The sequence below is a fragment of the Peromyscus maniculatus genome, chromosome X (assembly GCF_049852395.1).
Source record: "Peromyscus maniculatus bairdii isolate BWxNUB_F1_BW_parent chromosome X, HU_Pman_BW_mat_3.1, whole genome shotgun sequence".
NCBI lineage: Eukaryota > Metazoa > Chordata > Mammalia > Rodentia > Cricetidae > Peromyscus > Peromyscus maniculatus.
This window is the reverse complement of record NC_134875.1, coordinates 90,553,439-90,570,447: the sequence shown is the minus strand read 5'-3', so window position 1 is coordinate 90,570,447 and position 17,009 is coordinate 90,553,439.

Below are 17,009 nucleotides of genomic sequence, written 5' to 3'. Positions count from 1 at the left end.
GGTTGGCAGATCTCTGAGTTTAAGTCCAGCCTTGTCTACAGAGCAAATTTCAGGAAAGCCAACCCATGAAAGACATAAAGCTGGTGAAGATATAAATGAACCAGTGGGCCATGTTCCAGCCCCAGCAAGCAGGAGAATGTGATGGTTTTCCCCATGTGATTCTGCCTTTAGATTTATGGGTAGAAGAAAGGATTTAAGGAATAAAACCACTGAGGCCAGGCATGTGCCAGGGGTGTCCCTGAATGGAGGCCTAGTAGAGAGTTCATTGTATAAAGCTGTGAAGTTGAAGCCTAGATTGCCTTGGAGAACTGAGAGATGAGAGATTTGAGAGTCATGCGATATCTGCTGAGGAGAGCTGCTAACAGGGAGTGGAACCAACCCAAGAGAAAAATGTGTTGCAGTCCACAAAGCTGAACAGAGTTGAAGGTGTGGAAAGTATTTTAACATCATATATAGAGATGCAGAGTTTGGAGTTTGCCCAGCTGATTTTTGGTCTTGCTTTGGTCCAGTATTTCCTTCATATGCTCCCTTCCCTACATTTTGGAATGGTAATGTATATCCTGTGCCATTATACATTGGAAGTATGTTATCTGTGTTTTTAGTTTGATTTTATAGGGAATTACAGTGAAGAGATTGCCAAACATTTCAGAAGAGACTTTGGCCTTTGGACTTTGAAACAAGTTTTAGACTGTTATAGATTATGGGGGCTTTTGAAGTTGTACTGAATTCATTTTGCATTTTGATATGGCTATAAGCCTTTGGGGGACAGGGAGTGGAGTGTGGTAGTTTGAAAGAAAATGACTCCCAAAAGGAGTGACACTATTAGGAGGTGTGTCCTTGTTGGAGTATGGTGGTATTTTATTTGTACTGAAATGTGATTTTAATTGTATGTTAATAAATAAAGTTGCCCAGGCGTCAGAGCTATTAGCAAGCCATAGGAAAGCAGGGCGGTGATGGCGTATGCTTATAATCCCAGCACTTGGTAGGCAGAGCTAGGTAAGTCTCTATGTGTTCAGGGATACAGCCAGCATTGGACACACATGCCTTTAAGACCTGGAGGGCTGTACTTACAGGCAGTGATGAGGCAGTCATGTGTTTGGGTTTACAACCAATGAGAAGGCAGAACAGAAAGACCATATAAAGACAAACACAGAGGAAGTAGGTCTCTTTTGGAGAGGTAGGACCACTGCAGGAGAAAGGGTAAGGTTTTAGCTCTGAGCTCTGACCTCTCGGCTTTCTCTTTTACATTGGTTCTGTGTTTCTTATTTAGTAAGATGGTTGGTTACATCTACATTGGAGGAAGTGTATCACTGTAGTGGTGGAATTGCTGGTCTCTTTTGCTCAAGCTTCCATCAGTGTGACAGTCAGTCAACTTCCTGTTGCCTGCAACATGTAGCACTCTCAGCTCCAGCACCATGTCAGCCTGCATGCTGCCATACTCCCTGTCATGATGATATTTTTCTGAACCTATGAAAGTGTAAACAAGCTACCTCAATTATGAGAATTTATGAGAATTGCCATGGACATGGTATCTCCTCAAAGCAATAAAATCCCCAACTAAGACACCCTTCTCCAGTGAAACACCTCCTACAACAAGGCCATACCTCCTAATTCTTCCTAAACAGTTCCACCAACTGAGGACCAAGTATTCAAATATATGAGCCTATGGGGTTCTCATTCATAACTCCACATTAAACTCCCTGCTCCCCATAGATACATGGCCATATCATAATGCTATAGTGGAACTATAATTTAGTTCCACTTTAGTAAATGTCCCAAAGTCTTTCAAACTTAACATAGGTTAGAAGTACAAAGTTGCTCCTGCAACTACCCAGGCCCAGAACTAGGTTTGTGAGTTGACCCACCCCAACATCCATCCCATTTATGATTTACTTGAGCATGTAAAGGAGTGTGTCCTGAAGACCCAAAGCTGCAGGATCTCTATGACACAGAGCAACAACAGGATATCCAAGAAGAGTCCTCTTGAGGGCCCAGCATCAACAGTGTAGCAGAAACAAGAGGCCTCAAACCAAAATATAATGGCACAGAATATAATTTACCATTCCTAAAGGGAGGAAGGAGAGCATAGTGAGGAAATGCTGGACCAAAAGCAAGACTGTAGGATAACCTGCCCAGGATAGCTGCATAGAAGGAGTGGGACCAATGCCAGAGAAAGAAGTATGTTTGTTACAGTCAGCAAAGTTGCAAGAGTGGGAGATCTTAAAAGCCATCTGAGCCCTTTGACATCCAATATGTAGCTCCATGTTTCTGTCACCTGAACATCCTGGGGTCTCTAAAGCAATCCAAGCTTCACTGTCACAACTCCATGCAATGGACTCTCAGGGTTTCAGTGCAGGGAGTCTCTTGTCACAAACCTGACTTCAGTAGCTCTCCTTAACCACAGATAAAGATTCCACAATCCCTTTACTCATGGATTCTTCATGACTCCTAAGATGAAAATATGTGGCCAACACTGCCAAGATCAGCTGCCCCACTGGGAGGGAGCCAGGTTCCTTCCTCTAATTACATTTGTTTAAGTTTTGATTTGTTGTTCTTGTTTAGGAGCAGAAAATTCCACAGGATATCTTACTTTTTAGGAATTGTGAAAATTCCTTTCACAAGTTTTGGGATTAGCTGGATGTGGTCTTGCCCTGAGGATACCCCTCCCTTTATTCCATTTCTCCACCAGGCCTTTCCTTATTTCCTTCAATACAAACCTTGACTCCAAAGTTTAATTTCCTGTTTCTGCTTTTCTCCTCCAACTACACATTTTGCATTTTTTTTTCATGTCCCGCTATTTTTCATTATAGAGCAGCATGAGAGTGATTACTAGTAACCACACAACAGAGTCAATATTGGGCTTGTAGGTAATCTCAGAATTGTCTCAAGATACCCCAAGACCACATTCTCAGCAGAAAGGAGATTTATTTGTCTTGAGGGACAAAGGGCAGAGAATAAGAGACAACGACAAGATAGAGGATGAGGGAGGGGGGAAGAGAACAAGGGAGATAAGAAAAAAGGGGCAAGAGAGAGGAGGAATGGGTTATTTGTTGAGGTGTGGGAGCAAAGGACTGCTTCTGGATAGAGAGGAGACAAACATGGCCCATAGGCAAATGGTAGTTTATAAAGGTAAAAGGGGAAACTGTTAGGATGAGGAGCTGTTTAGTTTTAATTGAGCATGCTAAGATGGTCCAAAGGGGCCTTTTGATTGTTGAACTTCAATACTTTGATAGCTGGACCTTGGTAGTCAGCCTCAGAAGGAAGAAGAGTCCAAATAAGGGAACAGACCTTGGTGACTAGCTTTAGGGATGATGTTATCTCATGATTTTTAGCAAGGAAGACAGAATGGGGAAGGAGGGCAAAGCCTGCCAGAGCCAGGTTTGCCATGTTCAATCTAGGTAGAGTCCCTTCTGAGCTGTCTTGCAATCCCCTCTACCAGTGAAATTTGTCCAAAACTTTTCATTTTAGCCTCATGAAGATTCTTAAGACACAGGAAGCAGGCATCCACATTCTTTGACAAATCATCACCAAATGGTCTCTAGTCCAGTTGCTAATATTGTTCCCCTCTGAAACCTCTTAAACTGGGCCTCCAGTCCACATTGCTGTCAGCAGTACTGTCTTCAAAGCTCTCACTAGGATGGCCTCTGTCTTAGGTGGGGTTATTATTGCTGTGATGAAACACCATGACCAAAGCAAGTTGGAGAAGAAAAGCTTATTTGGCTTATACTTCCATGTCACTGTTCATTAATGAAGGAAGTTAGGACAGGAACTCAAAAACAGCAGGGACTTGGAGGCAGGAGCTGATGCAGAGGCCACGGAGGAATAATGCTTACTGGTTTGCTCCCCATGGTTTGCTCAGCCTGCTTTCTTATAGAACCCATGGCCACCAGCTCAAGGATAGTCCCACCCACCATGGGATGGGGCCTCCTCCACTGAACACTAATTGAGAAAATGCCTTACATCTGGATCTTATGGAGGCATTTTCTCAACTGAGACCCCTTTCTCTGTGATGACTCTAGCTTGTGTCAAGCTGACACACAAAACCAGCCAGTACACTGGCTAACTGTAATATGACTTTGTGGTAGTATTCTAATTGTACTGAAATGTTATTTTGATTGTATGTTAATGAATAAAGTTGCCCGGGGGTCAGAGCTATTAGAGCCATAGAAAGAGCATGGCAGTAGTGGAACACGCCTTTAATCCCATAGATCTCTGTGTGTTCAGGGATACAGCCAGCATTGGAGACATACGCCTTTAAGACCTAGAGGGCTGTACATTCAGACAGTGACGAGGCAGTCATGTGTTTGGGTTTACAATCAATGAGAAGGCAGAATGACTTGGAAATGACTGACACACAAGGAAATAGCTCTCTTTCGGGAAGCTGGGACACAGCAGGAGGAAGGGTGAGATTTTAGCTCTGAGCTCTGACCTCTTGGCTTTCTCTTTTACATTGTTTCTGTTTCTTATTTAATAAGACGGTTGGTTACATCTACATCTGGCGCCCAACGTGACAAGAATTCATTAAAAACCGCTTGGCTTGGAGGCAGGTCCGCTTTCCTGCAAGGGCGGCAGGCCGGGCGGCTGGCTTCCTAGTTCGAGCGGCGGCCCCCTAGTCCGAGCGGTTGATTTCCTAGCCCGGGCCTAGGTCTGCTTGGCCTCAGGCCGGACTAACTGAGCTGCTTGCTTAAAGCCTGCTTGCTTAAAGCTGGTGCTACAAACAACTCAGACCTGCCCTGCCGAACAGGCCCTGCCTGTAAAGCCAACGCACATGGTCGGAGCTTAAGGAAGCCAGACCCAAGCCTTGACTTGGCACAAGAGGGAACACGTGGCTGGATTTAAGCTTTAGCCGGCTACACTTTCTTGTGCGTTCTCTCTCTCTCTTTCCTTTCTCTCTCTCTGTCTCTGTCTCTGTCTCTCTCTCTCTCTCTCTTTCTTTCTCTCTCTCTCTGGATTTACACCTCGGACACTAGGTGGTTGTTTTGAAAATCCCCTTAGATTTCTACTGCTCTACGCAGATTTGGTAAATCATAACATATCAGATATTTTAAAGGAAACTATCTAAAAGAGAATTTTTTTCCACATTAAAAAAAATGGGTTTTATGTGTACATTGGAAGAAAATTGGTTTTTGTTCGAAATTTTGGGCAGTCTGACAATGGAACAACTATATGAGAAGATTAGTATTGGTGGAATTATGCAGTTTATCACTATGCTAATCCTCATTTTAATATTTAAAAAGATAGTCAATTTAAGTGCCAGGATAACAGCTTTAGAAGAACTTGTTAAACCTGTAAAAATTCAGACAGAAGAAATTAACAGTGAAGTTGTTTCAAGTCTGGATCATAAGGTTACAGAAAGCCTGTTTTCACACAGTCACCCTTAATTTATCCTGTAACCGTACAGCAGATGCCTGATCAAATGGCTACACAAAATATTTGGGCTCCAATTGAAATGTTGGATTTAAAAAGGTTTAAGGAGGCAATAGTATCTTATGGCATGCATTCCCCATATGTAAAGCAAATGTTAAACTCTTGGTCAACATATAATAGAATTGTACCACAGGACTGGCGGGACCTTGCACAAGGTGTTCTGGAACCCAGCCAGAGACTTCAATTTCTGACCTAGTTTAAGGATGAGAATTAAAACATAGAAAAACAATGGAGGGATAAAGGAATACAAGTTTGCCAGGATCAGCTTATTGGAGAAGGCCAATATGCTTCAGTACAAACACAATGTTTATATGATGTCCAAACCCTAATTTTATGTCGAAAGGCAGCCTTGAATGCATGGGACAGAGTTGAGGAACCAGGAAAAAAATCTGAGTCATTTACAAAGGTGATGCAAGGCCCAAAAGAGTCTTTTACAGATTTTTTTACAAAGACTGGCTTCAGCAGTAAGAGAATGGTCTCGGATTCAGAAGCTAGTAAGGCAATAATTGAATCTTTGGCCTTTGAGAATGCGAATGCAGCATGCAAAAGAATAAACAGGCCATTAAGGGCAAGATCTGCACCTTTGGAAAATTGGATTAGACACACAGTTAATGTTGAAGCTGATGAGCTTGATGATATGTGGGTAGGAGAAGCAATTTCAAAAGGTTTGAGAAATGTTAGATGTTTTGGATGTGGAAAGCAAGGACATTTGAAAAGGGACTGTAGACAGGTCATTCCTAGAAACAATGTTTCTTCAAGGAACAATGGCAACAGAATGCCCCTTCCTTCTGGAGTATGCAGAAGGTGTGGTAAGGGAAAACACTGGACCAACGAATGTAGATCAACAAAGGACAGACAGGGTAATCCTTTGCCTCAGTCTTTGGGAAACTCCCAGAGGGGCCTCACGCAGGCCCCCATTGCAAATCCAGTTCAAACCTTTCCTGCAGCCATAGAGGAAATCCCTGCTCTGAGCGACTAAATAGCCAAATGCCTATTGGAATAAATCATGCTGGTCATGATGATGAAACAGAGAGAATAGAAAATTCAGGAGAAAACATAAAGAAAATTTTTTGGCAAACTTCTATTAATGAACAAAGACCAAAATTAACGATAAAAATAAATGGTGTTTTGTTGTCTGGTCTGGTAGACACGGGTGTGGACGTTACCATAATTGCACCAGAATTTTGGCATCCAACTTGGCCTCTTCAGGAGGTAAACGTTCAACTGTTAGGAATTGGGACATTATCTCAGGTGAAACAGAGTGCAAGATGGCTCGAATGTATAGGTCCAGAAGGACAGAGAGGAAAATTAAAACCATATGTGGCTAACATAACTACGAACCTGTGGGGTCGAGACTTGTTGCAACAATGGAATACTCAGATTAACATCCCTCCAATCTCAGAAACAAATCATAAACCAGCACATGTTACTGAGAGAAATATTAGAAGATATTGTTCTAATGAGTGGTCACCAGCCATCCATATTATACAAGAACAGGGCACAATAACTGATGATCTTCCAAAGACACCAACAGCTCTACCTTTAAAATGGTTAACAGACAAGCCTGTATGGGTCCAGCAATGGCCTTTAACAACAGAGAAACTCCAGGCTTTAGAAGAGCTGGTAGAAGAACAGTTAAATGCTCAGCATATTGAAGAATCAACCAGCCCTTGGAATTCTCCTGTATTTGTTATTAAAAAGAAAACTGGTAAATGGAGAATGGTAACAGACCTTAGAGTAATTAAGAAAGTAATTCAGCCAATGGGCTCTCTACAATCTGGGATGCCTTTGCCTACTCTGTTACCAAAAGGATGGCCTCTCATAGTTATTGATTTAAAAGACTGTTTCTTTTCGATACCCTTACAAGAAAAAGACAGAGAGCCGGGCAGTGGTGGTGCACGCCTTTAATCCCAGCACTCGGGAGGCAGAGCCAGGCGGATCTCTGTGAGTTCGAGGCCAGCCTGGGCTACCAAGTGAGCTCCAGGAAAGGCGCAAAGCTACGCAGAGAAACCCTGTCTCAAAAAACCAAAAAAAAAAAAAAAAAGAAAGAAAAAAAAGAGAAAAAGACAGAGAAAGATTTGCTTTTACAGTACCTACTTATAATAATTCTCAACCGGTTAAAAGATTTCAATGGAGGGTCCTCCCACAGGGAATGTTGAATAGCCCAACTCTGTGCCAATACTTTGTACAACAGCCATTGGAAGTGATATGTAAAAAATTTCCTAAATCTATAATTTATCATTATATGGACGATATTTTACTAGCTGACTCAAATGCAGATACTTTAGAAATAATGTTTGAGGAAGTAAAGAAAATTTTGCCTTGCTGGGGATTACAAATTGCTCCTGAAAAGATACAAAGAGGAGATTCTATTAATTATTTAGGATATAAAATAGAGCTACAAAAAATTAGACCCCAATAGGTGCAAATTAGGAGAGATAGACTACAGAATCTTAATGACTTTCAAAGATTATTTGGAGATATTTCTCATCTACGAACTATTGTTTGGGTAAAAAATGATGAACTGACTAATTTGTTCAAAACCTTAGAAGGTGACAAGGACTTAAATAGTCCAAGAGAATTATCACCTGAAGCTGAGAAAGAATTAGCCTTGGTAGAAAAGAAAGTGCATGAAGGGCATGTGGATCGTATTGATCCAAAGCTGGATTGCATTTTGGTTATTTTACCTTCTAGGCATTCTCCTACTGGAATATTAATGCAGAGGGAAGACATCATATTGGAATGGATATTTTTACCAAATAAACCAAATAAAAAATTAAAAACTTACGTGGAAAAAAATCTCTGACTTGATTTGCAAAGGAAAATTGAGACTTTGTCAATTAGCAGGAATAGACCCAGCAGAAATTGTCGTACCATTAACTAAGGAGGACATTGAAAAATTATGGACAGAAAGTGAACCTTGGCAAAGAGCTTGCAGTAATTTTTTGGGAGATATTAACAGCAAATATCCCAAAAGCGATAGAATTGATCTTATAAAGAGAGCTGATTGGATCTTGCCTCGAATTGTACGGCAAAAACCCATATCTGGAGTTCGTACATTTTATACAGATGCCGACAAAGAAGGAAAGGCAGGTTACAAATCAGAAAATTTAAGTAAAGTGGTTCAAAGTCCGTATAATTCAGTTCAAAAATCAGAATTGTATGCTATTCTGTTGGTATTAATGGATTTTTCAGAACCTCTCAACATAGTAACTGACTCTCAGTATGCTGAAAGAGTGGTGTTACATATTGAGACTGCAGAATTTATCCCTGATGCTTCAGAATTAACTTCACTATTTATTCAATTACAAGATACAATCAGGAAAAGGAATCATCCTTTATATATAACTCACATTCGATCCCATACTGGTCTGCCAGGCCCTCTAGCACAAGGCAATGATGAGATTGATAAATTATTGATAGGAAATGTGCTGGAGGCCCCAGAATTTCCTAAAAAACATCATGTCAATAGTAAAGGCTTAAAAAAGGATTTTTCCATAACCTGGCAACAAGCCAAAGAAATAGTAAAGAAATGTCCTACTTGTTCCTTCTACAATCAAACGCCATTACCAGCAGGATGTAACCCAAAGGGTACTCAGAGAAATGAAATCTGGCAGATAGACGTGTTTCACTTTGCCGAATTTGGAAAATTGAAATATGTACACCACACCATCGATACTTATTCAGGATTTCAATGGGCAACTGCTTTGAGTTCTGAAAAAGCTGATATTGTAATCACTCATTTGCTAGAAGTTATGGCCATCATGGGTATACCTGCACAAATCAAAACTGACAATGCTCCATCATATGTCTCTGTTAAAATGAAACAGTTTTTTGCTTATTACAATATAAAGCATATTACAGGCATACCACATAATCCTACAGGTCAAGCAGTTATAGAAAGACCAAACAGAACTCTAAAGGATATGCTAAATAAACAGAAATGGGTAACAAAACCTCCCAGAAATAGACTGCATAATGCTCTTTTAACTTTGAATTTTCTGAATGCCAATGAGAAAGGAACAACAGCTGCAGAGAGACACTGGATAATAGAAAAAAAACTACAGAATTAAATCAGCCTATATACTTTAAGGATGTGCTGACCTCAGAATGGAAACCAGGGTATGTATTACATTGGGGACGAGGTTTTGCTTTTGTTTCTACAGGAGAAGATAAGCTGTGGGTACCATCAAAATTGATAAAGGTTCGATTTGAACAAGAGAGACCTCTTAATTAGAGGAGGTGATAGTTCATTAACCAGCATGAACATCCAATTTAAACTAACTTGTACCAGTAACACATGCCTTTTCTTTTTTTTTTTTTGGTTTTTCGAGACAGGGTTTCTCTGTGTAGCTTTGCGCCTTTCCTGGAGCTCACTTGGTAGCCCAGGCTGGCCTCGAACTCACAGAGATCCGCCTGCCTCTGCCTCCCGAGTGCTGGGATTAAAGGCGTGCGCCACCAACGCCCGGCTATGCCTTTTCATTTAATCAAATAATAATTTGCCAAAAAGGAACATCCCCAAAATTAGTCTTGGGGAAAGGTTTTTGTTTTTGTCTTTTAGGAGAATGAAGGTTAAGGAAGCTGAAGAACACTGGACAAATGAGACAACTGAAGAAAAGGGACAAATCATCTATCCCAAGAAACAGAGTGAAACGGTGTATGGGTATATATTATCTAAAAGAATTTTTATGTCTTCCTAAATGTTTGTTTCTGCTTTTCTCTAAAGATTTAACCCTATTGGTCTTCCAACAGTCCCAGTTCAATTAAAATTTAAAGCTGACTTTTGAGTTGGAGAATGGCTCTCTCCTTCTTTAAACTCAAGCATGTTGTTAAAAGGAAAATGTAAACTCCCTGTATCATGCCAGAATAAAAGAGCCATCTTCTGCTATGGGACAGGACAAAACCAAATTAATTAAGGGACTATTCTATTACTAATCTCAACTCTTTGATCCTATTCTGATTCTTTAAACTTTTCTTAAAGTATGAATTTTATATCAAAATTTACAAGATTAATATATATAGATATATAGATATACATATATTTTAAGCTTTGTTAAGATATGAATGGTCATATAGAGTACTAACTAATTCTAGAAAAAAAAGGCTTCAATTACCTGCATATATATGTCTTTGTGTTCGAGTCTCTTATCAGTTTTCTGCAGGAAATCACGGCCAGGCCTAACATCAACTAAAGTCTCCAGGAAGAAGATGGGGCCCCACAACAACAACAATTCCACGTGGACAATAATAATATCATTAAGCTGACAAACATCATCCACAGATCAGCTTTGAACTACAAGGTGCTCAGAGCAATTTTGAGATGACTAGCTGAGATGATCCAATCACAAAGACTACTTGAATAAGGACTTGAGATAAACCCTGAACTTTGGCATTATACACAGACTGGATAATGAAGGATATATTTACCTTTCCTAGAATTTGACAATTAACCTAAAATTTTTCTTTCAGGATAAAGAAAACTTCGCCCATACCCAGCAGGAAGCAATTTTAAGAATAAGACGCCCACATTCCCAAAGAGGTGGTGTGGGGCGGGTGGTTTTTTAGTCTTTTTAATGGGTTTTGGGTCTGGGATAATTTTCAGTGTTTAGGGGGGTTGGTTACAAGTTATTGTCAAGGGTTAGGAAAAAGGCTAAGCAAAGGAGATTAGACTTAATGTTCTTATTAAAAAAAAAAGAAAGAAAGAGAAGAAAAAGACAATTACTAGTTTTAAATACTTTACATTGGATTGGATTGTTTTATATTGTAAACAAATTTGAAATTGCTATTGTTAGAAAATGCTATATGTATATTTCTAATTGTATTTATACCATTCATTTAACAATATAATGCAATTTTCTGATCCTTGAATGTTATTATTACCAACTATTAGGATATAAAGAAATGAAAGTTAGTAGTTAGACATTACAATAGAACTTGTAGTCATATTAGATATGTTTTAAAAATTGAGCAGAGATGTTTTAGACAGGTCATCTTCAAACCCTTCAGAGATCTACAGAATATGGCATTTAAAATGTTTTAATAACTTAGAAAATTTTTCTTTTTTGAGGCATGTCGGCTCCTGGCAGTACCAATCTACTTCAGAGAAAATATGGGCATTGAAGAAACTGCATATGGAGTCAACTTTCATTGTGGCAAAAGTTAGCCACTGAACAACAAATTATCCTCGAATCAACAGGACAAAAGGGACAGACAGAACACGAAACAAAGGACTACTGATTCTTGCCAAAACAAGTGTGGTTATGGCTTTATCAAAAGGCATCTTCTGAGGCCAGGACAATATGGTCCCATCCCTGAAGTGGCCTTCGCAATCCAGAATAGGTACAGTGCCCTTTTCTTCGAAGGCAGCTTAACAGGCAGAGGGCCGATGGCTTCTGTTGTGCAATGGAACAGCAGCTGAAAGCTCATGCCTCTCGAAAGTAGACTGGCATTTAATAGAGGGATGTGGAGAAGAAGGGGATGCTGAGATGAAGCCATATATACACAGCCAAGAAGAATGGACAGCTGAACTCAAAAACTGTCAACAATTTCCAGAATTTAAAATCCTGAATCATGACAGGACACTAGTGGAATTCAGGTGTTTCTGGTACATGGACTGCTCTCACCCAATGTGAGGTTGAACTATTGACCTGTGTACATCCTACTTCACAAATGAGTCTGTCGGATACGCTAAGCCTATAGGCTGAAGATGATGCCCCAACACTGCGGAGAAACCTCAGGTGACTGCCCAGGCAGCTGGCTGTTTCTGTCAACTCACAAATTTTTTGGAAATTTCTTGCATGCACTTCCTGTATTTTTGTTAGCTAATATTATTTCCTTCTTGGGTCTCTGAGGGAGTTGAAGATTAGTTAGTTATGGTTGAATATTAGTTAGTTATAGTTGAAAATTAATTAGGATAGTAAGTGCATTAGATACATCTTGGATTTACCAAAATAGAATAGATAATGGAATTATTTTCTCTGATTTGTCAAATACCTGTTTAGGTATTTATTACTTGTATATATTGTATATAGTTATTGTACTTTTGTATATAGTTTTTCTTTTGTTAGTTATAACCTTTTGCTTTTTTTCTTTTTATTAAAATAGAAAAGGGGAAATGTGGTAGTATTCTAATTGTACTGAAATGTTATTTTGATTGTATGTTAATAAATAAAGTTGCCCGGGGGTCAGAGCTATTAGAGCCATAGAAAGAGCATGGCGGTGGTGGCACACACCTTTAATCCCACAGATCTCTGTGTGTTCAGGGATACAGCCAGCATTGGAGACATACGCCTTTAAGACCTAGAGGGCTGTACATTCAGACAGTGACGAGGCAGTCACGTGTTTGGGTTTACAACCAATGAGAAGGCAGAATGACTTGGAAACGACTGACACACAAGGAAATAGCACTCTTTCGGGAAGCTGGGACACAGCAGGAGGAAGGGTGAGATTTTAGCTCTGAGCTCTGACCTCTTGGCTTTCTCTTTTACATTGTTTCTGTGTTTCTTATTTAATAAGATTGTTGGTTACATCTACATGACTTGGTACAAGAAACAAATTATTTTTAGTCCCTGAGACAGGCCTTCAATTTTAGGGCCAAGACTATAGAATTCAAGCAATGATATCTGTTGGATTGATTTCCTGTTTTAGTTGGCTGTGTCCCCTTTGTTAATTCAAAGACAAAGTTGGAGTATGTCTGCCAGCTTTAATTTATCCTGTCTGAGGACTGCAGGACTGCCTGCATGGAGAGTGAATAATTGTGTATTCCTTGGAATTTTCTGAAAAAATTGGTTAAAATCTTTCTGAATATTTATCCCTTTATTGCTCACCCCAGAGAAAGAAACATTATATCAGAAGTCCTATGTCCTATGTGACATAGACTTTATTTTCAGTATATGTGTCACTTATCACAGTATAGCAGAGCTCCTTTTGTGTTGCTTGAGATGGACAATGTCCTCAAGAGTGTTAACAGGTTTCATAAAGCAGGTTATCATGGACAAAGTAACTACAGTTAGCAAAATGTGTTAGAACCAGGATACTCTGTATGTTAATGGCTAATCAAGATTGATTAGCTTTGCTGTTTGGATGCCAACAGAGAGATATTTCACTGTGTGTGAACATGACCCAGTTTTTCTGAGTGAATGATGGGATTGGTACTCCAAGGGAAATGTATGCATCAGAAAGAGACTTCCAAATGAAGCCTGCCTTTAAAAATAAAGTAAAGCTTTGAAGGGCAAATGACAGAAGAAAACATAGAAGCTCGATCTACAACACAGCTTTCTTCAGGAGGCTTATTGCAACTGAAGTTAAATATTCTTGTCTGACAATCATAACAAAGAAATGTCTGAACAAGCCTGGCAGTGGTGGCACATGCCTTTAATCCCAGCACTTGGGAGGCAGAGCCAGGTGGATCTCTGTGAGTTCGAGGCCAGCCTGGTCTGAAAAGTGAGTTCCAGGAAAGGCGCAAAACTACACAGAGAAACCCTGTCTCAAAAAAACAAACAAAAGAGAGAGAGAGAGAGAGAGAGAGAGAGAGAGAGAGAGAGAGAGAGAGAGAGAGGCCCAATCTAAGTCTCACATAATCTATCTACTTATACATATTTAAAGGGTGTCATGGCTGTGTGTATTTATTTCTATATAGTTTAATGGACTGATTTTTAAAAATAATCATAATAAATGGTTAAATCTTGCCAAAATGCTTAGAGTGAAAGTATCTTCTATTTGGTGGCTTTTTCTGTTATTTTTGTTTGTTTTTAAATCAACAGGTTCACATGTCTGTTTTGAGTTAAATGTCAGATGTAGACCATAAGGTAGGAGTAAAAGATAATGGTATAAAGATAAAGGATGCTATCTTAGTGTTCCTGAAAAGATCACAAGGGAATCATAGGTTAGGATATGATCAGACTATTTCTACTTAACTTGAACAGTTTTAGAAAACTAACAAATTTTAATTGTATTTCCAAAGTGTACATAAGACTGTGAGTTACATTAAGAAGCATCTATCGTAGCTGGGCATGGTGGTGTACACTTTTCATCCCAGCAATCAGGAGGCAGAAGCAGGCAGATCTCTGTGAGTTCGAGGCCAGCCTTGTCCACAGAGGGAGTTCCAGGACAGCTAGGGCTATACAGAGAACCCTTGTCTCAAAAAAGCAAGCAAACAAAAAATGAAGCATCTATTCTATCTGTCACTGTAATTTATTCTCATTTTATTAGTGCTAGAGTATAAATGAGAAAAGGTGTTGCAAATCATAAATTAATTTTATTCTATCATCTTGGGAGGAATCTGCCCTCTTCTGAAGTTAAGTCACTGTCTCCTGAAAGACTGTTAACAATCCTTCCTTTGTGTTTTCTAGGTGGAATAGTATCCATTAGATAGGTTGATGTGATGGCAGAGATTAATTTAGGGATAAGAACCTTGGTGTTCCACTGCTGACATTTGTTAATAGTACTTGATCATTTTTATCTTGGATCAAGGGCAGTTTATTCTGATGCCTATTTCAGAAGACCAAATTTCTAGTTGTAGGTCATATAAAGTCTGTTTACACGATGGTTTACTAAACATAGTTCATCTCTTCTGGTTACAACTGGAAGAGTGAGTATTATGAAGATAACTTTTGGTTTCCATATGGGGTTGAGCTTGTGTACATTAAAGTAAGGGCAATATTTGGGGCCATGGAGCACTTTCTAGTTGATTTACTAATTTTTGTATTAGAATTTACTATTTGTGATGGATAAGATTAATTTTATAGAAATGATAAGGCTATTTCTACTTCATCTAATTTTGGTATGGCATACGTGTCTTGGAGGAGTTGAAGTAGGAGAAAAACATGATCAAAATATGTATGAAACTTTAAATAAAACAACTAAATGTGAAGAAAAATTTGAAAATTCTATTTTTAAATTGTACTTTCAACATGTGTTCTACCTTTAAAAATGGTTGTACTAGTCTGTAATCATGACTCATTTTTTTCTTTATATCTCTTTTATGTTCCCTCTCTGTCACTGTCTCTGTCTCTCTCTCACACACACACAAATACACACGCATTTATGTGTACACCATGGCTGAACTTTTATGGATATTTATTTGTAATATTTCCTAATAAGCAGTTGTTGTGATTAAACTTATTTATGAATATTTATTTGACCTGTATGTATATTCATTTATCCTGCATGTGATTTTGATAAGTATCTTTCCATTTCACTTTCTTGCATCTATTTTGTTATTCTAGTTTCATAATTTGGTTGCCTGGTCTATAAATTTGTATTCATCCCTTTTTCTGAAATAAACTTCTTCTGTTATAAATCTTCCTCAAATTATTACTCTTATGTATTCCATATGGTTTTATAGGTACTTTTAGGTATTATTTTATTATTATTAGATGACTCTATTATTGCTTTTTTATTAATGTAATGTTTTTGTTAATTCTTTGAGAATTTCATATACATATGCCATGTGTTTTTATCATATTCCTCATCTCCAAACTCCTTTCTATAATTCCTCTGATCTAACCTCTACTTCCCACTCTCTTCTCAACTTCATGTCTTCTTTTAGGGGAGGGTAGGAGGAAGAATTGGTTTTCTATATAGGTTTGGTCCCTGGTTGATTGACCATGCTCCATTGGATGGTCATTTATGCATATATATCCATGCATATTTAGGAAGCACAAGTTGAAATCAAAGTGTTATTTTTAATGGGGTTGATTGATTAAGTATTTATTTCCTCTAGTGGTTCTGAAGTTATATATCTCTAACATGTATATATATATTATATATATATAGATAGAGAGAGAGTCATATATCTCTTATATAACATATATACTAGATATATGAGAGTCCTATATCTCTAAGTCTAATATAAGAGTCACGTATCTGTAAATCTAACAATTTCTACTTGTTAAGTCATTTAATGTTTCCATAATTGTTGCCTGAGCAGGTATGATGTTAAAAAATTCTGAAGAATGTTCTACCCTAAATTGGTAGCTATTTGAGTAAAATTTAATACCGAAGTGTAATGGCACTCTAGCCAAGAATTAAACTCAATTGTTTTGCCTTGGGAAGATTCTCCTACAGCACAATCTACAATTTATTAAATAGCATTGATATACTAAAGTTGCCTGTGGGTGTTTTCTTTATGACCAGCCTTAACAAACAATGTCAGGTGTTCATTCTAAAACCCTTATTCAAAATGAGAAGAATGAGAATCAGAGTGCTCAAGTAACCTTTCCAACATGCCACAGCTTATAATTTGTGCATTGAGCATTTAAATCAAAGTTCCTTTAGATATAAACTTCAGGAATCTTCCTGCCATTCTACATTTTCCTCAAAGTTATATATTTAAATGTTAACCACTTATGAACTCTCATCACTGAACAACTCAATCTGTTAAGAACACTTCATGCTCTTAAAGAAGGCATATACAGCCTTGTGAATGTGAGCTTTGTGGACTTTTTGTTTAAAAGTGCAACTTTATTTTGTGTCAGAACTACCAGAGAAACCAATTGCTGAAAATCCATCCTCCATGGAAATTTTTTTCAGAAAAACCAAAAACTACGATTTGTGCTTTTCTATCAATTTGTCTATCCTTT